The sequence below is a fragment of the Ovis aries genome, chromosome 21 (genome assembly GCF_016772045.2).
Source record: "Ovis aries strain OAR_USU_Benz2616 breed Rambouillet chromosome 21, ARS-UI_Ramb_v3.0, whole genome shotgun sequence".
NCBI classification, from domain to species: Eukaryota; Metazoa; Chordata; class Mammalia; order Artiodactyla; family Bovidae; genus Ovis; species Ovis aries.
This window is the reverse complement of record NC_056074.1, coordinates 27274361-27299378: the sequence shown is the minus strand read 5'-3', so window position 1 is coordinate 27299378 and position 25018 is coordinate 27274361. Positions and strand designations below refer to the sequence as shown.

At 49.3% G+C, this 25018-nt stretch overlaps 1 protein-coding gene and 1 non-coding gene across 3 annotated transcripts in view; both read left to right on the top strand.

The window, feature by feature from the left end:
• Positions 1-25018, top strand: part of KIRREL3 (kirre like nephrin family adhesion molecule 3) — a 610621-nt gene that overhangs the window by 520967 nt on the left and 64636 nt on the right. The window lies entirely within an intron of this gene.
• Positions 22598-22669, top strand: TRNAC-ACA (transfer RNA cysteine (anticodon ACA)). The gene has a single exon. It is a non-coding gene; the product is annotated as a tRNA-Cys (tRNA).

The following is a 25018-nucleotide window of genomic DNA, read 5'->3' as shown; positions in this document are numbered from 1 at the left end:
CTCTGGGTGGTGTGTGGACTTCAGAGCTGAGTCATGATGGCCCTCTTTCTATGTCTAACGGCGCCCCCCACCACAGTCCCCCATTTCCTCTAATCGGCCATGTTTCGTGGAAAGGAGCCCACCCGCATCTCCTTGTTCTTCATCTCAGCCTCATTGGGCTGTCAGGAGAGGCCGCTCCTCCCTGGCCAGGGCCCATCCATAACAGAGGGGAGTGCAGGGAAGAAGGGGACCCACAGATGCTGGGCAACCCCCCAAGGCTCCAGAGAGGTTGGAGACCCCTCAGGGATGGAGTCAAACCCAGCGCTTCCCCTCTTGGCCTGAATGTAGGTGGCAGGGGGCAGGCGGGTCCCTCTGAAAAGAGAGGGAGCCCTGATGCAAGAGGTGCACACACCCCCCCTTACCTCACCCAGCATCGCCAAGGGCAGTCGGAACAGACTCAGCCGATGAGAGAAGAGCTAAGCTGTCTGATCAAGTGGCCTTGCCGAGGTGACCTGATGCCTGATGTCACCTTGGGAAGCTCTTACCACTCAACGCTGGAGGTGCCCCCACACGGCCACCCCAGGGCCAGCCCCTCCCCTCCTGTTCCAGCATCTCTTGCCTTCAACCCCAGCCCAAGGGAAGGCAGGAAGGTTAGCTGGAGTCCACCCAGTGTCTGCTGTATGCAAGGCGCTCAGCTTCCTGCTCCTGCCCTCCACCACTCCATTTCTAGTTCCTTGCCCCCCCAACACCGCCCCCAACTACCACTAAATGACCTGGGCTCTCCGGGGCAGCCCTGCCGTCCACCGTGCCTGGGGCACCAGCACGTCTCCAGGTCCAAGCCAGACCAGGGCCCTAGCCTGGAAGTGAGGCAATGAGCATCGTTGCCCTAGTCCCACCACTGACCAGCGGTGAGCCATGGGATCCCCAAGTTTAACCTCTTGGGACCCGCTTTCCTTCTCCTGGGGAAAATGAGGAGCTGGAAAGATGACATGGAGAGCCACTCCACAGTTTGTGCTTCTTTCTCATTCCATCCTGGTTCAGGGGTCACTGTTCCCTGAGTCCTTTCCCCTTGCTCTTGAGAGCAAGGATAGTATGTCCTTCCGCTGCTGTAATCAAGCATGACCCTAAGAGATGCTGAACAGACTCCACTACTCAGCCGAGAGGAATGTGGGCTCAGGCCATGGAGATTTGCAGAAATCAGGCCCTGGATCCTCTGGCGTCCACCGTTCAGTGTGAAACCGGCAGCTCCATGGCTGCGTATGAGATTCCAGACACTTGCCTGTCGCATTCAGAATGCAGCTGCCTCGAGGTGGCCTGCACCAGTTCTGCCATCACTACTTCCTCTGGCATGGACTTGGCCTCCCACATCCCTCCCGCCTGACAAAGCCCCGTCAAGAGCCTGCCTCTCTCCAGGTAGCCTCCTGGGTCCTCTGTCAGGAAACCTAACTGGGTCCCTATTTGTGCATCCGTATGCACGGTGCACGAAGGACAAATGGACTGGTGTGCACAATTACCCACACACACACACACACACACAAGTTCACAGCTTGGCAGATTCATCAGTGCCCCCATGGTGGAAAGACACAAGGCCCCTCAATTAAGACTATAGTCACTGCTGCATGCTAAGTCACTTCAGTCGTGTCTGATTCTTTGCGACCCTGTGGGCTGCAGCCCACCAGGCTCCTTTGTCCGTGGGATTCTTCAGGCAAGAATACTGGAGTGGGTTGCCATTCCCTTCTCCAGGGGATCTTCCCAACCTAGGAATCAAACCTGTGTCTCTAACATCTGCCTTGGCAGGCGGGTTCTTTACCACTAGCGCCACCTGGGAAGGACAGTCACTGTCGGGAAACGGAGAAATCTCAGTGATGCCACAAAAGTATTGACAGGCCCAGAAAAGGATGGAGCTGGTGGCGCATGTCAGCCCAGCACAAGGCCCATTTCTCTACCGAGTCCCCTTAATGAGAAATGAAGCTGAGGGAAGAGTCCTAGCAGACTTAGAGGGAGGGGCAGGGCCAGCCAGGCCCCCGGGGGTGAAGGGCCCTCTCCTGGCTCCAACCTGTGGGGCAGAGTGGGTGTCACCCCTGGGATTCTGCCCAAGCCCAGAGCTGGGGAGTGCCTGAGAGGCCGGGGCTGGGCAGGGAGACCTTGAAAGGGTAAGAATAACTCACTACTTCTCCACTCCGACCTCAGCCCAGCCTGAGAGGAGGGTTTCATGGCAAATTATGGATTTAAAACTAGCAATGAATCTCCATTACAGCATGAAATGAGAAAGGAAAATGCCACTAAATGGAAGCCTTCCCCCAGCAGCCAATGGGCAAGGGAGGGTGTCGTGTTAGGAGGAAGGAGAGAGACGAAGCTACACAACCCGAGGCAGGCTCCCAGGAGCACTTCTGAGAGCCCCCACACCCAGGGCCCACGGAGGACCCCACAGAGATGGAGGATATGATGCCGCCAGCAGGAGCTAGGAGCCAGTCTCTCCCCACGGGCAGTTTTCTGCAGAGGAAGTATGCATGGATCTACGTCAGGACTGGGGGCGGCCAGAGCTTTGTCATCTTGCCGCTGTGTCGCCATGAGCCCCATGTCATAGGTCTAGCTAGAGAGGAGCAATTCAGGGACCTTGACCCACTGCTGGGCCATCCACACAGAGGGGCTTTTTACCCCCTCACCATGTCTGGCAGGCAGGCCTGAGGTTTCCTTTCGCAGATACAGAGGCTGACGTACAAAGAAGGCCATTCACTTGCCCCAGGTCACTCAACAGTTAAGAAAAAGAGCTAGAATCTGAACTTGGGTCTTTCTGGCTCGAAAACCTTTGCCCTTTCTTGCTAAGTCATGTCCCTCCCCTTTCCCCAAATTCTCTGTTGAGAATTACTGCTGCCTGACTCCTCCCCTTACGATCACAGGTCTCTTTCCAGCCCCAGGAGCTCCGGGAACCCTGTCTGAGCCCTGTGGCCACCCAGGCCCCCAGAGTCAGAGGGGCAGCCTTGCACAAAGAACCAAGGCTTCAGAAAACCCTTCCTGGCAGCGCTGTTCCCCAGATGCGCCTTGGGAGCCAGGGCCCCTAGACCCACAGCATCCATTTTCCGTCCCATTAAGTCTCATCATCAGGGGAACCGCCAGCAGCTTCTTTTCCCATTGCTCTGGGTCTCTAAATTATTCTGTCCTTTGCGGGGGAGGTTTTCCTGACTGGGAAGTTTGTAAGCCCCTAGAAACCGCACGACTGCCTCCATCTCACGAAAATACATAGCTGAGCCCCATAGCCCACAAAGACTGGTTTCCAGAAGAGTGTCACATTTTCACAAGTCGATCAAGGTGTTTGTAAATGTTTATTGAAAGGGAGAACTTTCCATATGTAAATATGGCAGGAGCGTGTGATGTGAGCAGCTGAGAAATCACCAGTGCCAGGAATACCCTTGCAGCCTCCAGAGTGGAAGGCAAGAAACAGGGCACAGGCTATGACTTCACAGCCATCCCTCTGAAAGAGCTGGCCCTGCTCGAGCCCCAGACACACCCTCCGCTCGCTTCCCCTCTATCTACGCACAGAGATAGACACACATTCAGCAGGATGATGGAGGAAACTTGTTTTGCACATGGGTCGACGGCCGTCTGCAGAGAAATAAGCCGGGGGATGCACGATCCCTTTAGAGGGAAAATAAGTTCCCTCTGACTCTGCGAGACAGACAACAGTGGGCTTTGAGCAAGGGTCACCTGAGACTACCCTGTCCCTCCTCCTGCCCCAGCCTCAAATACCAACTTGACCTGGGCAACAGTTCTACTAAGAACCAATAGAAGCCCCCCAGAACCAAACCTTGGTTAGACAATGTTAGAGCTGGAAGTGTTGCCAAAAGTGGGGTCTGGCTGCCCGCCACTTGAAGGCTAATACTCAAGAAGCAAAGTTGGTAGAAAGGAAAGTTGGCTTTATTCCAGAGGTCGGCATCCGAGGAAGAGGGTGGACTTGTGTCCAAAGGTTGACTCCCTCAGTGGGCAAGGGCTTCTAAAGGGGAGTTTCCAGGGTTTGTAGGTGGAGGGAGGTGGTCCTCTTGAAACTGGTCATCGGTGGTCTGACCAGTGTCATCTTGACTCTTTTAAGAACAGTTAGTCTTCAGTTCCTGGTGGGCTGCCGTCTATGGGGTTGCAGAGTCGGACATGACTGAAGCGACTTAGCAGCAGCAGCAGTCTGCAGTTCCAGGGCCAGTTTATTCCCCTCTCTTTGAGATCAGTTCTCGGAATTGTTGCAGCTTATGTAATGGCTACAGTCTGATCATCATGTAATTAACTTCTACTGGAGCGACTGAACTGAACTGAACTGGGTGGAGGTTCTGGTGTCTGCAAAACAGCTCACAGGATATGGCTCAGAATATTCTCTATAGCTCTTAAAGAGAAAATGAAAGTCCTGGACTTTGCTTAATGACTAGACAATTATTTTTTGTCCTGTTTAGCTGTTTTCTTTTGCTTCTCCATTTTCTCACTTCTCTGATAAAACTTCATCTTTGGCTAAAGTTTTTCTACACACAAAAGGCAGGCAGAGGACAAGGGGGAGATAAGCCATAGGGTCCTGCTCCAGATTTCAGAAGAAATCTGCCAATGAAGGCTTCTTCCTTCATTCTTTTTCTTTTTTAATATTTATTTTTATTATTTATTTATTTACTTGGCTGAGCCGAGTCTTAGTTGCGGCCAGCAGGATCTAGTTCCCTGACCAGGAATTGAACCTGGACCCTTTGTATTGGGAGTGCAGAGTCTTAGCCACTGGACCACCAGGAAAGTTCCATTTCGTTCTGTGTTTTCAATTTACCTGTATGCACCTTCTGTACGCCTGGCACTCTCCTAGGCACGGGAAATGTGTATATGATCAAAACATTAAAATCTCCTGCCTTCGTGGAACTTATATTCTAGCAAAGGGAATTGGGCAGTAAACAATAAATATAAGAAGAGAATGTTATAGTTTATTAGAAGGTGTTAAGGGCTATCAAAAAATGTAAAGCAGAGTGTAAGAGATAGGGTTTCCTGGAGAAAAGGGCACGTTGAGCAGTCAGGGTGGAGTTCTCAGAGGAGGTGACCTTTTTCATCTTCCCCCTTATTTTTTAAGAGTTTTACTGAAGTTAATTTATATACCGTTAAATCCACCCCTTTTACTTGCGCAACTCAGTGGTTTTCAGTGAATATATAAAGTTATACAACCATGGCCATCACCTACTATTAGGTCATTTCCTAAAAAAGATCTCTTGTCAATCTCTGCTCACAGCTCCAGGCCCAAGCAACCACTGATTAGCCTCGTGTCTCCATGAATTTGCCTTGTATGGGTATTTCATACAAATAGGCTCTTAAAATAAGTGGCCTTTGTGTCTGTCTGGCTTCTCGAGTTAGCATTACGTTTTTGAGACATCTGTGTTGTAGCAAGTGTCCATAAATGATTCCTCCTTTTGTGTGATATTTATTCACGTGTTCATTTGGCTGCACTGGGGTCTTAGCTGTGGCACACAGGACCTTTCGCTGGGTCATATGGGTATCTCTAGGTGCTCAGGCTTAGTTGCCCCGAGGCATGTGGGGTCTTAATTCCCTGACCAGGAGTGGAACCCATGTCCCCTTTGGAAGGTGGATTCTTAACCACTGGACCACCAGGGAAGTCCTGTGTTCATATCTTTTTGTCGTTCAGTAGTATCCCATGGTATGCTGGTGGTGGCTGTTCAGTCGCTCAGTCATGTCCAGTTCTTTGCGACTATGTGGACTGTAGCAACCAGGCTTCCCTGTCCTTCAGTATCTCCTGGAGTTTGCTCAAACTCATGTCCATGGAGTCAGTGATGCCACCCAACCATCTCATCCTCTGTCTCATCCTCATCTCATCCTTTTTCCTCCTGCCCTCAGTCCTTCCCAGTATCAAGGTCTTTTCCAATGAGTTGACTCTTTCCGCTCAAAGTATTAGAGCGTCAGCTGCAGCACCAGTCCTTCCAATGAATATTCAGGGTTGATTTCCTTTAGGAATGACTGATTTGACACCCTTGCTGTCCAAGGGACTCTCAAGAGTCTTCTCTAGCACCACAGATGGACCTTCTTTATGGTCCAACTCTCACATCTGCACTGGAAAAACCATAGCTTTGACTGTACAGACCTTTGTCGGCAAAGTGATGTCTCTGCTTTTTAATACACTGTCTAGCTTTCTCAAAGCTTTTCTTCTAAGGAGCAAGTGTCTTTTATTTTCATGGCTGCAGTCATGGTCTGCAGTGATTTTGGAGCCCAAGAAAATAAAGTCTGTCACGGTTTCCATTTTTTCCCCATCTATTTGCCATGAAGTGATGGGAACAGATGCCATGATCTTCATTTTTCGAATGTTCAGTTTTAAGCCAACTCTTTCACTCTCCTCTTTCACCTTAATCAGGAGGCTCTTTAGTTCCTCTTTGCTTTCTGCCATTGTATAGTTAGATATATTTTGCTTATTCTTTCATCACCTGATGGACATTTGAATTGTTTCCAGTTTGAGTCTGTTATGACTAATGCTGCTATGAGCATCCACACTCACATGGTGGCTCAGTGGGTAAAGAATCCACCTGCAATGCAGGAGCCGCAGGTTCAGTTCTTGGGCTGGGAAGATCCCCTGGAGGACAGCATGACAACCCACTCCAGTATTCTTGCCTAGAGAATCCCATGGACAAGAGGAGCCTGGTGAGCTACAGTGTCAGATACTACTGAAGTGACTTAGCGAGCACACACACGCGCATTCACATACAAGCCCATATATATGTATGTGTTTTCACTTTTCATGGGCAAGATTCCTAGGAAGTGAAATAGCTAGACCATGTGGAAAGCTTACACTTAACTTTTTAAGAAAGTGCCAAAGTGGCACCGACCTTGAATTCCTGGGGGAATCCCATTTGGCCGCGGTGTTCAATCTTTCTTTTTTATGTTGCTGCTTTTCAGTTTGCTGATTTGGGACTGAGGGCTTTCAAGGTTTCCAAAGTGGCTGCATCATTTTACTTTGTCCCCACCAGCAGCGTATGAGAGTTCCAGTTTCTCTACGTCCTAGTCAACACTGTGTATTGCTTGGCTTTTCCGTGATGACCAGCCTAAAGGATGGAAGAGGTATTCCGCTACACTTTCAGTCTGCATTCCTCTAATGACTTATGTGTTGAGCATCTTTGGATCTGCTAATTATCCATTTTTTATTTTCTTTGGTGAAGGGTTTATTCAGATCTTTTGCCTATGTTTAAATTGCACCATTTGTCATATTATTATCATTTGTAAGAGTTCTTTACACACTCCAGATACAAGTCCTTTATCAGATATATAATTTGCAAATATTTTCTCTCAGTCTGTGGCTTGTCTCGTCATCTCCTTAATGGTATCTTTTGAAGTACAAATGCTTTTAATTTTAATCGAGCCCAATTTACTAGTTTCTGTTCTTTCATGGAGTGTGCTTTCGGAATTCCATCCAAGAACTCTGTCTAACACAAGGTGGCAAAAATTTATATTTTCCTGTACAAGTTTTACAGTTTTAGCTCTTACAAATAGCCCATGATTCATTTTTTATGTTTATCCTTTTTAAATGTTTTCATTTTTTAATTGGAGGATAATTGCTTTCCAATGTTGTGTTGGTGTCTGCCGCACATCAACATGAATCAGCCATAGGTATACATACGCCCCCTCCTTCTTGAACCTCCCTCCACCCCCCACCCATTTCCACCCCTCTAGATTATCCCAGAGCACCGGGTTGAGCTCCCTGCATCATACAGCAAATTCCCATTGTCTAATTTACACATGGTAATGTACATGTTTCAATACTGCTTTCTCAATTCATTCCACCCTCTCCTTCCGCAGCTGTGTTCACGAGTCTTTTCTCTATGTCCACTCTATTCAGTTCAACTCAGTTCAGTCGCTCAGTCGTGTCTGACTCTTTGCGACCCATGAATAGCAGCACACCAGGCCTCCCTGTCCATCACCATCTCCCGGAGTTCACTCAGATTCACGTCCATCGAGTCCGTGATGCCATCCAGCCATCTCATCCTCTGTCGCCCCCTTCTCCTCCTGCCCCCAATCTCTCCCAGCATCAGAGTCTTTTCCAATGAGTCAGCTCTTCGCATGAGGTGGCCAAAGTACTGGAGTTTCAGCTTTAGCATCATTCCTTCCAAAGAAATCCCAGGCTTGATCTCCTTCAGAATGGACTGGTTGGATCTCCTTGCAGTCCAAGGGACTCTCAAGAGTCTTCTCCAACACCACAGTTCAAAAGCATCAATTCTTCGGCACTCAGCCTTCTTCACAGTCCAACTCTCACATCCATACATGACCGCAGGAAAAACCATAGCCTTGACTAGACGGACCTTAGTCAGCAAAGTATTGTCTCTGCTTTTGAATATACTATCTAGGTTGGTCATAACTTTTCTTCCAAGGAGTAAGCATCTTTTAATTTCATGGCTGCAGGCACCATCTGTAGTGATTTTGGAGCCCCCCCAGAATAAACTCTGACACTGTTTCCACTGTTTCCCCATCTATTTCCCATGAAGTGATGGGACCAGATGCCATGATCTTCGTTTTCTGAATGTTGAGCTTTAAGCCAACTTTTTCACTCTCCTCTTTCACCTTCATCAAGAGGCTTTTGAGTTCCTCTTCACTTCCTGCTATAAGGGTGGTGTCATCTGCATATCTGAGGTTATTGATATTTCTCCCAGCAATCTTGATTCCAGCTTGTGTTTCTTCCAGTCGAGCATTTCTCATGATGTACTCTGCATAGAAGTTAAATAAGCAGGGTGACAATATTCAGCCTTGATGTACTCCTTTTCCTATTTGGAACCAGTCTGTTGTTCCATGTACAGTTCTAACTGTTGCTTCCTGACCTGCATACAGATTTCTCAAGAGGCAGGTCAGGTGGTCTGTATTCCCATCTCTTTCAGAATTTTCCACAGTTTCTTGTGATCCACACAGTCAAAGGCTTTGGCATAGTCAATAAAGCAAAAATAGATGTTTTTCTGGAACTCTCTTGCTTTTTCCATGATCCAGAAGATGTTGGCAATTTGATCTCTGGTTCCTCTGCCTTTTCTAAAACCAGCTTGAATATCTGGAAGTTCACGGTTCACGTATTGCTGAAGCCTGGCTTGGAGAATTTTGAGCATTACTTTACTAGCATGTGAGATGAGTGCAATTGTGCGGTAGTTTGAGCATTCTTTGGCATTGCCTTTCTTTGGAATTGGCATGAAAACTGACCTTTTCCAGTCCTGTGGCCACTGCTGAGTTTTCCAAACTTGCTGGCATATTGAGTGCAGCACTTTCACAGCATCATCTTTCAGGATATGAAATAGCTCCACTGGAATTCCATCACCTCCACTAGCTTTGTTCGTAGTGATGCTTTCTAAGGCCCACTTGACTTCACATTCCAGGATGTCTGGCTCTAGATTAGTGATCACATCATCATGATTATCTGGGTCGTGAAGATCTTTTTTATACAGTTCTTCCATGTATTCTTGCCACCTCTTCTTAATATCTTCTGCTTCTGTTAGGTCCAGACCATTTCTGTCCTTTATTGAGCCCATCTTTGCATGAAATGTTCCCTTGGTATCTCTAATTTTCTTGAAGAGATCTCGAGTCTTTCCCATTCTATTGTTTTTCTCTATTTCTTTGCACTGATCACTGAAGAAGGCTTTCTTATCTCTTCTTGCTATTCTCTGGAACTCTGCATTCAGATGCTTCTATCTTTCCTTTTCTCCTTTGCTTTTCGCCTCTCTTCTTTTCACAGCTATTTGTAAGGCCTTCCCAGACAGCCATTTTGCTTTTTTGCATTTCTTTTCCATGGGGATGGTCTTGATCCCTGTTTCCTGTACAATGTCACGAACCTCATTCCATAGTTCATCAGGCACTCTATCTATCAGATCCAGTCCCTTAAATCTATTTCTCACTTCCACTGTATAATCATAAGGGATTTGATTTAGGTCATACCTGAATGGTGTAGCGGTTTTCCCTACTTTCTTCAATTTAAGTCTGAATTTGGTAATAAGGAGTTCATGATCTGAGCCACAGTCAGCTCCTGGTCTTGTTTTTGTTGACTGTATAGAGCTTCTCCATCTTTGGCTGCAAAGAATATAATCAATCTGATTTCGGATATATAGAAATGTAATTTATATATATAGATCTTAGATCCTATAACCTTGCTAGACTCATTTTTTAGGTTTTAATAATTTTTGTGAGTTCCTTAAGATTTTCTCTGTGTACTATCATTTTGTTTAAAAATGAAGATAGCTTTGATTTTTTCTTTTCCAATCTGTTGCCCATTTTTTAGTTATTGGACTGACTAGAACTTCCAGTACAAAGTTGAACAGAAGTTATGAGAGCAGTGTGTGTGTGTGTGTGTGTGTGTGTGTGTGTGTGTGTGTGTGCTAAGTCGATTCAGTGTATCTGATTCTTTGAGACCCCATGGACTGTAGCCCACCAGGCTCCTCTGTCCATGGGGACGCTTCAGGCAAGAACACTGGAGTGGGTTGCCATGCCCTCTTCCAGGGGATCTTCCCGACCCAGAGGTTGAAGGCACATCTCTTAGGTCCCCTGCATTGGCAGTCAAGCTCTTTAACCACAAGCACCGCCTGGGAAGCCTGCTGAGCAGACAGCTTGACTTTATCCCCAGTCTTAGGAGAAAGTCTTCAGTCTTTCACCATGAAGGATAATGTTAGCTGTGCTTTTTTCATAGGTGCCCTATACCAGGTTGAGGAAGCATCCATCTGTTCCTCCTTTGTTAAGAGCTTTTACCATGAATGATGCTAGATTTTGTGAAATGCTTTTACTGCATCAATTGAGATGGTCATATGGGGTTTTTTTTTAGTCTTTATTCTATTAATATGGATTATATTAATTGATCTTCAAATGTCAAACCAGCCTTGAATTCTGGGGAAAATCCCACGTGGCCGCGGTGTATAATCTTTTTTACATGCTGCATTCAGTTTGCTAATTTTGAGTTGAGGACTCTTCATCAGTATTCATGACGGACAGTGGTCTGTAATTATTCTGTGATGTGTCTGTCTTTAGTATCAGAGTAGCACTAGTCTTACTACAATGAGTTGGGAAGTGTTCCTCCTCTGCTTTCTGGAAGATTTTGTGAAGGATTGATAATATTTTTTCTTTCAATATTTGATAGAATTCACCAGTGACATTGTCTGGACCTGCGGTGTTCCTTATGGGAAGATTTTTCATTATTAATTCAATTTCTGTACTTGATGTAGTTTCTAGTCAGATTTTCTCTGTGGAAGCTGATTTCTGAACAGACTTGAGAGGTGAAAAATTTAGCTGTGAATTTTGGAGGAAAATTTCCACTTGAAGTGAAAAAGCAGAATCTTTGAAGGATTCTCAAGAGAGGAGTGACAGGCTCTGACTTACATTTGAAAAGCCCCACCCTGACTGCTGGGTTGAGACCAGACTGTAAGAGGACCAGGGGAGGAGGCCTGTGAGGGGCTTTTGCAGGAGACAGATGAGCAGTGAGGGGACCCAGGCTGGATGGTAGCAGTGGAGCCAGGAGACAGCAGTGCAAGAGCACGGCAGGAGCCCACGGTGATGCCAAGGACTGGGGTATGAAGCCTTTTATTCCTATAAAATTGGATGCGAAATTCTGAAGTTGTGCATTTCTGGGGAGGGGTTTCATATTTTCAAAGGACTAAGTCAGTTAGCTGCCCAGATTTTAGGAATGGCTAATCCAGACCAACATCTTCATTTTTAGGAAACTATGACTCAGAAAGGTTGGGTTACTTCCCCAAGGCCGCACAGCAAACTAGGGCTATCTCAGCTGCCTTGGCCACCACTTCAGGGGGTTGCCGAATGGTATGTGTCATCAGTCCAATGAGACCCACTCACCCCTGCCTAGGAACATGTATGGGAGAGAGCTGGTGTACAGAAACGACTCCTCCTCTGCGCCCAGCTTCTGTTGCCCACATCTGCCTTCATAGTCACCTGCCTTCTTTGTCCACGGCCATTGGTCCATCTGGGATCCCCAGGTTCCAACCTCACCCCAGGAAGATCCAAGAGAAAGCCTTTCTGCTACTCACAGCTCTCTCTCCACACAGAATCAGAGGAAAGCAACACCGTATCTGCCTAAGAGAGTAAGACCCTTGGTTTTTAATCTGACACAAATCTTATCTAAACAGGTTCAGGTGGCAAGAGTGAGAGAGAAAAATAATTAACAGGAGGCAGGTGAAATGTTGACATGATTATTATTTAAGTGCTGCAACACTTTGAGTTCATGTTTTTATACCCGTGACACCCAGTGAGGGAAAATCAGCTTCCCATTATCTGAACTGCACACCCGCTCACCCCACCTCCCCACCACCTATAAATCTTATTTAAACGAGTTCCATTGGCAAGACAGAAAAATAATTAAAGCGAAGGTAGGTGAAATGTTGATGTTATTAGTGTAATGCAACAGTCTCTTCAGTTTCTACACCAGTAAGATGCAGCCGAGGGAAATCGGTTTTAAAGATTAGCTTTCCAAGATGCAAGAGTGTAAAGAGTGAACATGTTAGTTGCTCGGTCTTGTCCGCCTCTTTGTGAGCCCCTGGATTGTAGCCCTCCAGGCTCCTCTATCCTTGGGCTTCTCCAGGCGAGAATACTGGAGTGGGTTGCCTTTCCCAGGGGATCTTCCTGACCCAGGGATAGAACCCACGTGTCCTGCATTGCAGGCAAAGTCTTTACCATCTGAACCATCAGGGGAATCCCCAAGATGCAAATCGGAGCTCAGAAAGCCGGACTTAACAGAAGACTACATCAAACCAGGAATTATTTCAAAGTCTGGAGCAGTCTCCAAGGGGCTACTAAGCTCACAGTTTACCTTTTGACTGCATTCTATTTTCTTGCAAATCCTTTATTTCCCACTTATTTATTGACTAGAGACATCGGCACCAAAACAAAAGAAAAACAGGGGGGGAAGAGTGATCCTCCAGCCGCTGGTCTTAAAACTCCATAGCAGGCAGTGTTTCTCTGGAGGGAGCATCTGAGCGCTCCTGTGGACCAGCGCTGCACTGAATCGCTTCCTCTCCAAGGGGAGCCCGCCCACAGTGGGTGGGCTCTTCTAGCTGCTGGACAGAGGAGCCGCCACATCTTATCTTCACTGGGGGAGTGGCTGAGGGGCTGTGGGCAGCACTCCCAGGACAGGCCCTGGGCATTGCACACAGGAGTCTGGAACTTTCCAACAAGATGTGATAAACACCTCTGCTGTGTGAGGTGGTGTGGGGTCTGCCCAAGAATAAGAGATGTCAGAGTGGGCAGAGACCCTATGACTCACAGAGTCCAGATTCACGAGTGGCTACTGGCTGCCAGCAGGTCAGGCCCAGCACATAGCCGTGTCCAGTCGGCTCCTAAAGCATCTTTGTTGTTGACGCTATTCATTCGCTAAGCCGTGTCTGACTCTTTGCAACCCCATGAACTGCAGCACACCAGGCTTCTCTGTCCTCCACCACCTCCCAGAGTTTGCTCAAATTCATGTCTGCTGTGTCGGTGATGTTATCTAACCATCTCATCCTGTGTTGCCCCCTGCTCCTTTTGCTTTCAGTCTTTCCCAGCATCAGGGTCCTAAAGTATCTTTAGAGATTTTTTAATTCATAGCCAACATTTTAGATGCTGGAGGGTTATGTATTAAAAATTCAGATTTCTGGTGGGTTTTTTTTTTTTTTTTTGGCCATGCCTACAGCATGTGCGATCTCAGTTCTTCCATCAAGGATTGAACTGAGTCCCCTGCAGTGCAAGCAAAGAGTCTTAACCACAGGACCACCAGCGAAATCTTCTGGCTTCTCCTGCAAAGACCTGGCAACATTAAGTCTGTTCTCTTGCTTGGCAATGATCATGTCATGGCTGCTCCCTTCATGGGCAGTGTGGCCACCAGCCTCCGTTCACCTGGGCCCCTCTATACAACCCTGTTACCTGCATTGCCACCCTGATCCCACCCACCCTGGACCTGCCTTCAGGGAGCTCATAGTGAGGATCAGCAGCTAAAAGAGAAACAGAAAGGAGACGAAGGAAGACAATGCCAGTGGCATCCAGTCGTTCCCGGGGAGTCACCAAGGGCAGGCTTGAATGGGGTTTAGGTGAGGTTACAAGCATAAGAGGAGTTTGGACAATTTGATCGATTTGGGCTAGAAGAGTGGGCAGCGTGTTCCTTCCCTGCTAACAGCGGATCTCTTGTAAAGAGCCCAGAGCTTGGAACTGAACTCTTTCTGCCACTCACTGCCTGGTCTAGAAATGCCCCCTGTAGGGTATGGTGCAGAAATGCGCCCCAGGACGGGCTGGAGTGGGATCTGCTCCATGGGCAGTGAACTAAATGATTCATGTTCCCCAACATGGCCAAGGAGAGGCTCTTCCCCAGCTACGCTTGCATTCCAGCTAATGGAGAGTTATCATTAACGTCATACCCACTTCAGAACTGAAAAAAATAACAATGCATTAAAAATAGATCCCATTTTCAATCAGATGAATGTGAGTCTCTGGAATAGCTTGTGAGCAGCCTCATTTGACACAAAATGGGCTTTGGTTCCAGGCCCTTCATGCTGCCCTGGGCAATGGGTCTCTGAGGACTCCCAGTGGAGCCTCTGGAGCCTGCTGTCCAATATGGCAGCCCCCCGCCACAAGTGGCTGTTTAATTTTAATTTCAAATTAATTACAATCAAATAAAACTAAAAATTCCGTTCTTCAGTGGCACTAAGCCCACGTCAAGTGCTCAGTAGCCATATGGGACTTTAGAGAGGCTGGTTTAAACAGAATTCAGGCATTCCAGGCCAAATTCCACCTAATCCTAATTCCAGAAACCCAACAGTATCCAGTATTAGACACAGATTCAAAGGTTTAGACCTGGAGGTATGGAGGTCAGCACCCCGCAAGCATCTGCACTGATGTCATGATGCAGCCTGGAAGGGGAGGCGTATCATCCATTCACTCAGTCCTTGACTCACCAAATCCTCACTAGATGCCAACTATGTGTAAAAGCATCGTGTACAGAGTGGGGGTATAAAGCATCATCTGTGCCCGCAAGGAGTTTACGGTCATGGGAAAGAGAAAACATAGAAACTCTTTACAATCATATAAGACAGAATGAGAGAAGTATTTAAAAGTATAAACAAGATACAGAGAAAGTGTTCATTTCAACCAAGAAAACCTGGGAGGACTTCATAAGGGGTGTGACTGTTGAACTCTCCCTTGGTAGGGAGAGTAGAATTTTAGTAGACTACCTATTTAAATTATTTGGTAGATTATTTAAAAATAATCAGGACTTCCCAGGTGGCTCAGTGGTTAAAAAAAAGAAAAAAAGAAAAATCCACCTGCCAAGGCAGGAGACACGAGTTCAATCCTTATTCCAGGAAAATTCCATGTGCCATGGAGCAGCTAAGCCTGTGTGCCACAACTACTGAGCCGGTGCTCTGAAGCCTGGGAACTACTGAAGCTCGTGTGGCCTAGAACCCGTGCTCCACAACAAGAGAAGACACTGTAATGAGAAGTCTGACCACCGCAACTAGAGAATAGCCTCCGCTCGCCACATATTGAGAAAAAGCCATGAGCAGCAATAAAGACCCAGAGCAACCAAATAAATAAATAATCAAAAAATAATCATCATCAGGGGAACTCGCTGGCAAGTACAGTGATTAAGACTCTGCACTTCCACTTCAGGGGGCCTGGGTTCGATCCCTGGTCAGGGAACCAAGATCCCAAACACCCCAAGGTTGCACAGCCAAGGGAAACAAATACTGTAAATAATTAATTTCATTAAATTCAAAAATACAAGTCATCAAAGAATTCCCTGGTGGTCCAATGGTTAAGACACCATTCTCTCACTGCCCAGGACAGAGGTTCAACCCCTGGTTGGGGAATTAAGATCCCTCAAGCCAAGCGGCACAGCCAAAAATAAATAGATAAAAATAAAGACTTACAAACTTGAGAACATCCGCTGAGACTGGGAAACTATAAAGAGTGATGTAGTTTTTAAAAAAAAAAAATGATCATAAGAACCGGAGCAAAGGCACAGAGGGATGAAAGAGCAGGGTGACCTGACTGAGGGGTCAGCCTAGGGACGGTTGTAGGGGATAAAGAGGAGCGTGGGGGGTGGGATTCATCAGGAAAGGCCGAGCGCCGTGCAAGGAGTTTGAACTTGGCGTGTGAGCAGTGGGGAGCTATCGCAGGTGCCTCATCACCACATATGAGGGCCCCAAAGAAGAGAACCACGTGGTATTTGGGGCACAGGTCTCACAGCAAGAAGGTGTTGGCTAGTTGGATCCTGGTTAACAGAAGCTAGGACAACACAGACTCCCCAAAGCCCTTGCTAGAGACAAAAAGCAAGTAAGTGCCCAGAGAGAGGGTGCCCAAGTGGCGGTGAGGGTCACTCCCCTCCATTTCTGTTAGCCAGGGAACTCTCACGCGTGCCTCAATTCAGCAGTGGTTCTACCAGCAGACATCCCGTGGGGCCTGAGCAATGTTATGGCTTCTTGAATGATCCAGAAGTTTCCATGCTTCGGGGTCCTGAGCCACGTAGTCACTGGCAGTACCTGCACCCCCACTGCGGGCAGCCCTGTGCGGTGAGAGGCCTCAGCCTCGGGTGCAAGGGGCCTGCCGGGGCCAGGCTGGCCTGGGGCCAGTCCTCAGTGGAGGGCCAGAGGGTGGACACCACCCGTGTGAGGCCACCCACTCCTCGCAAGACCCCTCCCCTGTGTCTGCGGCTCTCAGACGCCCCGGAGACTATTAGCATCTCTCTGGGAATGTCGAACTGAAGACAGTTTCTAGCCGGGATCTGTTATAATTACCAATTAGGTCTGATTGTAATTACCTCTCGCTGCCATCCCTTACCTGGCACCCAGGATAGGACAGGGCCCCGCGACAATTAGTGGTGAGTCTTTCCTGATACGCTGGCTGATTAGCAACACAATTGCGGGGTTGGGGGGAAGAGCCTGGCTTGCTAGAGGGAGGCTGCTATTTACCGAGGAATCAGTAATCAAATTAGATTAAAAGTAATGAGGGGGGAAACTCGGAATGCAGAAATGCAGTTTTTCCCCCTCAACCACCTCTTTCTTGTGTGCCAGTTGATGACATCATTTAGGGGAAGAAGCTGAATTCCCCTACGCTTCTCTGCCTCAGGTTGTTGGGGTTCAGTGACCACCCCGAATCTGCCCAGAGTGACACAGTGGGCGTGATCAAAGGACTCACTGCTGTGTGAATGTGGGAAAATCACTTGAGCTCTCTGAGCCTCAGCCTCCTCATCTGTGAAATGGGGACAGTGCTTGGCTCTGAGCCAGACACCTGCCCCAATTATGTGCAGGACTTGAGGGTGGGGAGTGGGAGGATGGGGGTGAAGATGCCAAACACCATGACTTAGGTTTCTGGGAATCTCTGGGCTCAGTCCCAAGCTTGGCTCAGAGAAAGTGCTGGAGGAGGAACCACACTTAACCCCCATCCAGGACCCATAGGGAGGCCTCTCCCTTCCCCAGAGCAGCAGGCTGGCATGGAGAAGAGATGCCAGCTGAGATGGGGACAACCATCCCTGGGCACTCTTCACCCCTTCACCTGCTGGATAAAGTGGCAACTTCCCAAAGTGGTTCACCGTAAAGAGAGGAGACCTGGGAGCCAGCTGTGCATCCTTGAGGAAGTGAACTTACCTCTCTGGGCTTGAGCATCTTCACCCATGAAGAATCTTCCAGTCTCCCTGAGCGGAGGGAGGCTCTAACAGCCCTGGGAGAGTGCAGTGTGACCATTACACAATCAGTCTGGGGACTGTGGGTCGGTGCCCTGAGGAGACCTGAAGGACTTGTTTAAACCACCCAGACTACCAAGCGGGTCCACCCTCCACCTGCTCTATGCTGGCAAGACACAGCAGAGATGCCAGACTCACAGAAAGCAGCCCTTCTTGTTGTTTGGAGAGAGGGACACACACGCACAAGCACACACACTCAGCCAAACAGGCCCTAGACTCAGGTACCTGCAAAGGTCACACACAAACACACACACCCATGTAAAATTTGCTAATTTATGCAGCTGCTCGGGCTGAGCATTTGACCTGAAAATCCCATGGATGGAGGAGCCTGGTAGGCTGCAGTCCATGGGGTCACTGAGAGTTGGACATGACTCAGTGACTTCACTTTCACTTTTCACTTTCATGCATTGGAGAAGGAAATGGCAACCCACTCCAGGTTCTTGCCTGGAGAATCCCAGGGACGGTGGAGCCTCGTGGGCTGCCGTCTATGGGGTCGCACAGAGTCGGACACGACTGAAGCAACTTAGCTGCAGCAGCAGCAGCAGCAGCTGGAAGGATTCTCGGGGAATCCAGGACTATCTTTCCTCCACCATCACACCAGCTCCAAGAGCGAGTCCCCTGTTCCCTCCACCCTTGGTTCCTCTCCAGCAGGAGCCTTCTGCCCTCTCAGGCCCCCAAGAAGGAGTTCTGGAGGATCATGGCCCTGGGGAAGGGGCTGCCCCAGTCCCCAGGGACTCATACAGACTTAGGACTTCTATCTATCTCCCACTTCCCCAGCCTTGGCACCCATGCCTGCCACCCTAAGAACTCACACACCTTTCCTAAGGATTCCTGTTTGGTGCTGACCTGGAGGAGATAGGAGTCCAGAGCTAGACCCCGGTCCCTTGATGTCCCCACTGGTTTAGTCTCCATTTCCAGGACAAGCCCTCTTCACCTCCGCCCCAGAGGTCTTCCTTCCTGTTGCCTCCATCACATCCACCTCTCACTCTGAACTTAGCCAAAGACTTGGGCTCCCACGTGGTGGGCAGTGAGTTGGAATGAGCTGAGTGGCAGAGCAACATGGACTTATCCTCAGACCCCTGAGCCCTAGTGCCGCCTGCCCTTGTCCACATCGCTCGGCCTCTCTGACTCTTGGTTTCTCATCTATAAATGAGGATTAAGAATACCTGCCCTGCCAGTGTTCAGGGTTATCGCCGAGAGAAAGGTGACTGTGTGGGAAGGCGCGTGACGAGCAGCATGATGCCTCACAATGTTTTGAGCACAGATACTGTTGTGAAATCCCTGCCGGTTCTCTGTTGCTACATAACAACTCATCCCCAAACCCAGGGGCTTAAAACAGCAGTGGTCAGTTATCAACTCTCATAGTTTCTGCAGGTCAAGAAGCTAAACCCAGCTCTGCCAGACGGTTCTGGCTCAGTGTGTGCCATGGCCAGCAGACCTGCAGAGAGCCTGGGTCATGTCAAAGTCTGCCTTACTCGTGTGTCTGGTAAATAGGCTGGGAAGCTGTGAATGGCGAGTGGCGGGGGGTGGGGGCTGGGGTGCCAGCTTCTCGACCTCTCCCTCCATCTCTAGGTGTCTCTCCACGTGGTCTCTGCAGTGCAGTGGCCTCAAGGCGCTGAACTTCTTACAAGCCTGCCAGGGCTTCCTAGTAAAGAATCTGCCTGCAATGCAGTAGACTCAGGTTCAATCCCTGGGTCGGGAAGATCCCCTGGAGAAGGGAATGACAACTCACTCCAGTATTCTTGCCTGGAAAATTCCATGGACACAGGAGCCTGGCAGGTCCATGGGATCACAGAGAGTTGGACGTGACTGAACGGCTAACACTTTTAGTTTTCCAAAGCACATGTCCCGCCTCCAGAGGCAGATGTACCTACCGGGGTCCAGCCCCGGTGGATCCAGGGAATTTGAAGCGGGGACGGAGTTGGCGAGGAGAGGCTTATTTATAAAGAGAGATTAGGAAAGAATAGTGTAGCAGGAAAACTAGTGGAGAAAAGAGGCTGAATAACTTGGTTTACACAGGAGACCAATAAAGCTCTGAGACAAGGGGCTTGTACCGTCTACGTAGGCCACCAGCGCCTGCTTGAATAGCGGAGGGTGCCCTGTCTCGGGCTCCCTCTCGCGTGGGTCTTAGAAGCCAGGGCAAATAAGTAGACATGGAGAGCCTCTGTGCTCCAGATAGGAATTCAGCTTGAAAGGGGAGAAAAGAACGACATGGGGGAGCCAAGCATTGGTGCCAGACCCACAACTTTATTTTCAAAAACAGCTTATATACCCCAAGTTGTATATAAAGAAATAATGGAATATGCAGAGTTATGCAGGGGCAGCAGTCCTGACCTTTATTGAGACCAGGCTTTCTTTTTGCATACCTTCCCGTATACAAAAGGTCTCAGGTGGTTTATATCATCTTCTGGCCAGGGGGCCTGTTTACATTTTTATGGCTCTTTTCCTAGATAAATATCTATCAACCAGAAAATTCATTTTCCCTTGAAGTGTTTTTTCTTTAATCCGCATCACCCTCAAAGTACTAAATAAAGTTACATTCCTGTAGAACAAAGGTGCAGTGGGTTATAACAAAGAAAGTACTTAACTCAAAGATCTAATGTTGCTAATACCAGGGCTACTACCTGTTTTTTCTACGTACCAGCTATATCAACAAATAGAAGATATGAAAACTTGGCAGCAAGTATTGGCTCAACAATGAAACCCTTAATCAGTCCTATTCTAATGATTTTGACTCCTTGGAAGCCCCTACATTCCTAGGATGTTTTAAGCTTCCTGTGCCTCTCGGTCCAGAGGCCGCAAACAATCACATGCACAGCTGTAAGAGTCTGGACAAACCTGTCAGGCAGGCTAGAAAGCCATCAGAGGGGTTTTTGGATTGAAACACTCTTATTATGCCCAGGAGACTTATTACCTGAAAGCTCCAAATTAACTTTTTCCAGAAAAAGGTGGCGGGGGGACAGCCCCCTGTTAATGTTAGAAGAGTAGGTGGAAAGCATAACACAGTAAAGCAGGCAGACTCTGGTTTTGGGGGTAGATGCTCAAGAAAATCCAGGGGACCCCTGAAGCCTGATCCCCTCTTTGCATTTTGTCAGGCCCCTTTCCTCATGACCTTTGCCACGGGCGGGATTCCCCATGCTGGCTTCCAGCATGTACCAGAAGTGCCCTGTGGCCCCGGGATGCCTAAGCAGGGTGGGGCCTCACCCACCTGGCCCTTGGTCAGCCATCTGCAAGGGGAGCTCCTGCCCTGCCTCTCTCCCTGACACACAGCCCACGCCGTGAGCTCCCAACAGCCATGGCTTGCTATGGCTGGAGTCCACGTGTGGGCACCTGCCAACCACACACTAGGCCGCCTTCTGTGGGGTGGGCGAGGGCCAGGTAGCAAACTCCTTTCCTGACTCCAGGGTTTCTGGGGAGCTGGGACTTAAGGTCAACAAATAGGAGGTCAGTTTCCCAGAATCCCAAATCCAAATGTGGCTTTGACTGGCTGACCAGGCTCCAGGTTCTCATAGTGAATTCAGAGTCTGAGCAGGCTCGGGGCACACAGGGCTCGAAAGAAACTGGGGACCAAGAGTGTCCAGCTTAAGACCCACCTCCTTTCAGCCTCAACTACCCCTACCTCGGGGTTCCCACTCCAACTCATCCTCTCTCAAGCATTTGCCACCCGATTTGCTCGCTTCCTCTGCGTGGAAGACTCCTCTCCTCGGAAGACTCCTCTCCGAGCTCCTCCATGTCCCCGCCTGCCACCGGGCCCCTCCAGGCCTCAGCCTTCCTTCCCCAGCCTCTGTTTTAGGGTCCCTTCTAGGTTCCCGGCATCCTGAACTCCCTGCGATGGCCCTCCCCACACAGTCCTACGTCATGCGGGTCTCTCCCCACCTGGACTGCACGGTCCCTCTGGTCAGGGACCAGGTGTCCCTGCTCTCTGCACCCAGCACTGAGCCCAGGTCCAGCAGACAGCAGCTCTCAGTGCAGTTCACAGAACTGTTGCGTGACCTCCTCAGCGAGTTTACCTTCTGCTGTGACTGTCCAGCGCATTCTGGGGCTCATTCAGGGTCCTCTCGGAATGAGGAGCGGCCACAGGGCTAAAGAAGCCAGGTGCCCACTGTTCCTTTCCAGCCTGCTTCGCTCCTCCAGCTTGGCCAGCATTCCCAGCAGGGACTCACAGCCCTCCACATCCATCTTGAAGAAGTCATTTCATCTTTGAGCCCCAGTTTCCTCATCTGATATGCATGCAAAGTCACTTTAGTCGTATCTGACTCTTTGCGACCCCGTGGACTATAGCCCACCAGGCTCCTCTGTCCATGGGATTCTCCAGGCAGAATACTGGAGTGCGTTGCCATGCCCTCTTCCAGGGTATCTTTCCAACCCAGAGATCGAACTTGTGTCTCTTACGTCTCCTGCACTGGCAGGCAAGTTCTTTACCACTAGTGCCACCTCTCATCTGATAAATGGGCATAATAGTAGCTGCCTGTCTAAAAGGTTGTTAAAGGGACTTTTCTGGTGGTTCAGTTGTTAAAAAATAAATAAATAAATAAACTCATTGCTTCCAATGCAGGGGGCAACGTTTCAATCCCTGATGGAGAAACTAAGATCCCACATGCCCTACAGCTCAGCCAAATAAATAATAAAAGGTTGTTTGAAAATCAGATGAGTGCAGGATGTGTTCTGTAGACTGTGAAGCCAGGTCTGGAGAGAAGCCCGGGTCTGTCACCTGGTGCTATGTGCTTCCCGAGAGCGGGGCTGGCACCCATTTCTTCACAGCTCTGCACTCAGCTGTCAGCTGAATTCATTCAGTTCTGCTGACAGTACTTCAGCAGCTCGTAGCTGGCTGTAATGGGAGAATTTACACCACAAAAATGGCCAGACACCACAGTCAGGGTTTTTTGGGTGTGTTGTGTCATATTTACCATCTGACTTGGGTGTGTTTACCATCTGACTTCCCTGGTGGCTCAGATGGTAAAGCGTCTGCCTACAGTGCAGGAGACCTAGGTTCGATCCCTGGGTTGGGAAGATCCGCTGGAGAAGGAAACGGCAACCCACTCCAGTATTCTTGCCTGGAAAATCCCGTAGACGGAGGAGCCTGGTGGGCTACAGTCCATGGGGTCACAAAGAGTCGGGCACGACTGAGCGACTTCACCTTCTTTTCCTTCCTTTCCCGTGTCATGTTTGGAGAACGGGGTTGACAGCACACCCCTGCCCTGGCCCCTCCCCTGGCTTCGCCTGTGAAGAACCAGTCTTCCCGTCCGTCCCCACTGTTCAAAGAGGCTGTGTGTCATAAGTGGAAGTGCCCTGAGTTCTTTAGCAAAACCAGGCTGGAGAAGTCCCAACTGTGAGCCTTTATTTCCTGTGATTAATGTCCCTTTGTATAATCAGCCTTCATCATAACGCAGGCAGGAGCAGTGACCGACTGTGACTCACACCGGGAACCGCGCCCAGACTGCAGAGGCTGAGGCTTCGCCCAGCACCCTCCAGGGGGCTGGCCTGGATGTGGGCCCTGGAGAGCACTCCTGATTCAGACCCCAGGCCACCCCGGAGGGTTGGGATGATGAGGCTGAGCCCCAGGGGGCCTGACCCTGATCCAAGCTCTACCCCTCACTCATAGGTGACCTCAGGCATCCCAGTTTACCACCTGAGCCTCCAGGGATGGGCAAGAAGAGGAAGTAAGATCCTACCTTGAAAGCCATTGGAAAAGTGCAAAGTGCCAACCCAATGCAAAGCAGGGACTGTGGGTACAGAGAGGGTCTTCCAGCAGGGCGGGAGAGCTGGATGCAAGTCCATCCACCCCTGTGCAGGTGGGAGAACATTGTGTATATAATTAGCACTATGCTGTTTGGATTAAGCATCTACTGTGCATCACTGCTTTCCTGGGCACTAGAGATAGGACAGTGAGAAAGACAGAAAAAGTCACTGTTCTCATGGAGCTGCCACCAGTGTAAGGAGACACATCAAAGAATTTGATGCCTTTGAACTGTGGTGTTGGAGAAGACTCTTGAGAGTCCCTTGAACAGCAATGAGATCCAACCAGTCCCTCGTAAAGGAAATCAGTCCTGAATATTCACTGGAAGGACTGATGCTAAAGCTGAAGCTCCAGTTCTTTGCCCACCTGATGTGAAGAATTGACTCATTGGAAAAGACCCTGATGCTGGGATAGTTTGAAGGCAGGAGGAGAAGGGGACAACAGAGGATGAGATGGTTGGATGGCATCACTGACTCGATGGATGTGAGTTTGAGCAAGCTCTGGGAGTTGGTGATGGACAGGGAAGCCTGGAGCACTGCAGTCCACGGGGTCGCAGAGTCAGACATGACTGGGCGACTGATCTGCAGGAGACACACAGACAAATACTATTACATTCTGAGTGTCATAAAGCAAAACGAAGCAGGGTGAGGAGGAAGAGAGTGGTCGAGCACAGGTGTGATTTCATACAGATAACCCCGGAAGGCCTCTTTTAGGAAGTAACCTGTCACCAAAGACCTGGAGAAAGAGAGGAAGGTAGCGGAGCCACCATCTGGAGAAAAGAACATTGCGGGCCAAGGTGGGGTGAAAGTGGGTACAGCAAAGTCCCCCGAGGTAGGAGAGTTCCAGGAGCAGCAAACAGGCCTGCCTGGCTGATGCAATGTGAATAAAGGAGAGAGTGATGAAGGTGCGGTCGGAGAGAGCAAGATCTTGTGGGCTCTTGTAGATCACAGTAACCATCTCAGATTTTCCCCTGCTTAAGACAGAAACCACTCAGGACTCCCCCGTGGTCCAGCGGTTAAGACTCCACCTTCCAATGCAGGGGGTGTATGTTCAATCCCTGGTCAGGAAACCACGGTCTGATGTGCCCCAGGGTATGGCCAACATTTTTTTTATAAAAGGAAAGAAAAAGAAGCCACCAGAAACTTCGAGGGGAGCCATAATGTGAAAGAGGTCGTCCTGGCTGCTATTTTGAGAAGAGATCAGGGGAGACTGGGATGGGGGACAGCGGAGGAGAGACAGAGGGAGCAAGAATGAATGCAGAAACCAGTCCGGAAGCCACTGTGTGGTCCAGGCGCCTTGTCGTGGGACCTGACGGGGCAGCAGTAGCGCAGGTGTGAGAAGCGATGAGATCTGTGTACGTTTCAGAGGTGGACCTAGAGCAACTGGGGTGTGAGCCCAGAGCGAAGTCAAGGGCACAGAAGGGTGTCTGGTGCACGCTGCTGGCGGGTTCAGTTGCCATCTGCTGCGACCTCGGGGCTAGAAACCAGTGTCCCACGCCTCAGGCAAGGCGGGGTGATGTCTTCTGCGAGAAGAGCGGTGAGAAGGGGCGGGGCAGCCCCCCACACACAGGCTCACGGAACAACCAGACCTCTGAGCTCCCCTCTTGCTCCACGGGCCTGACT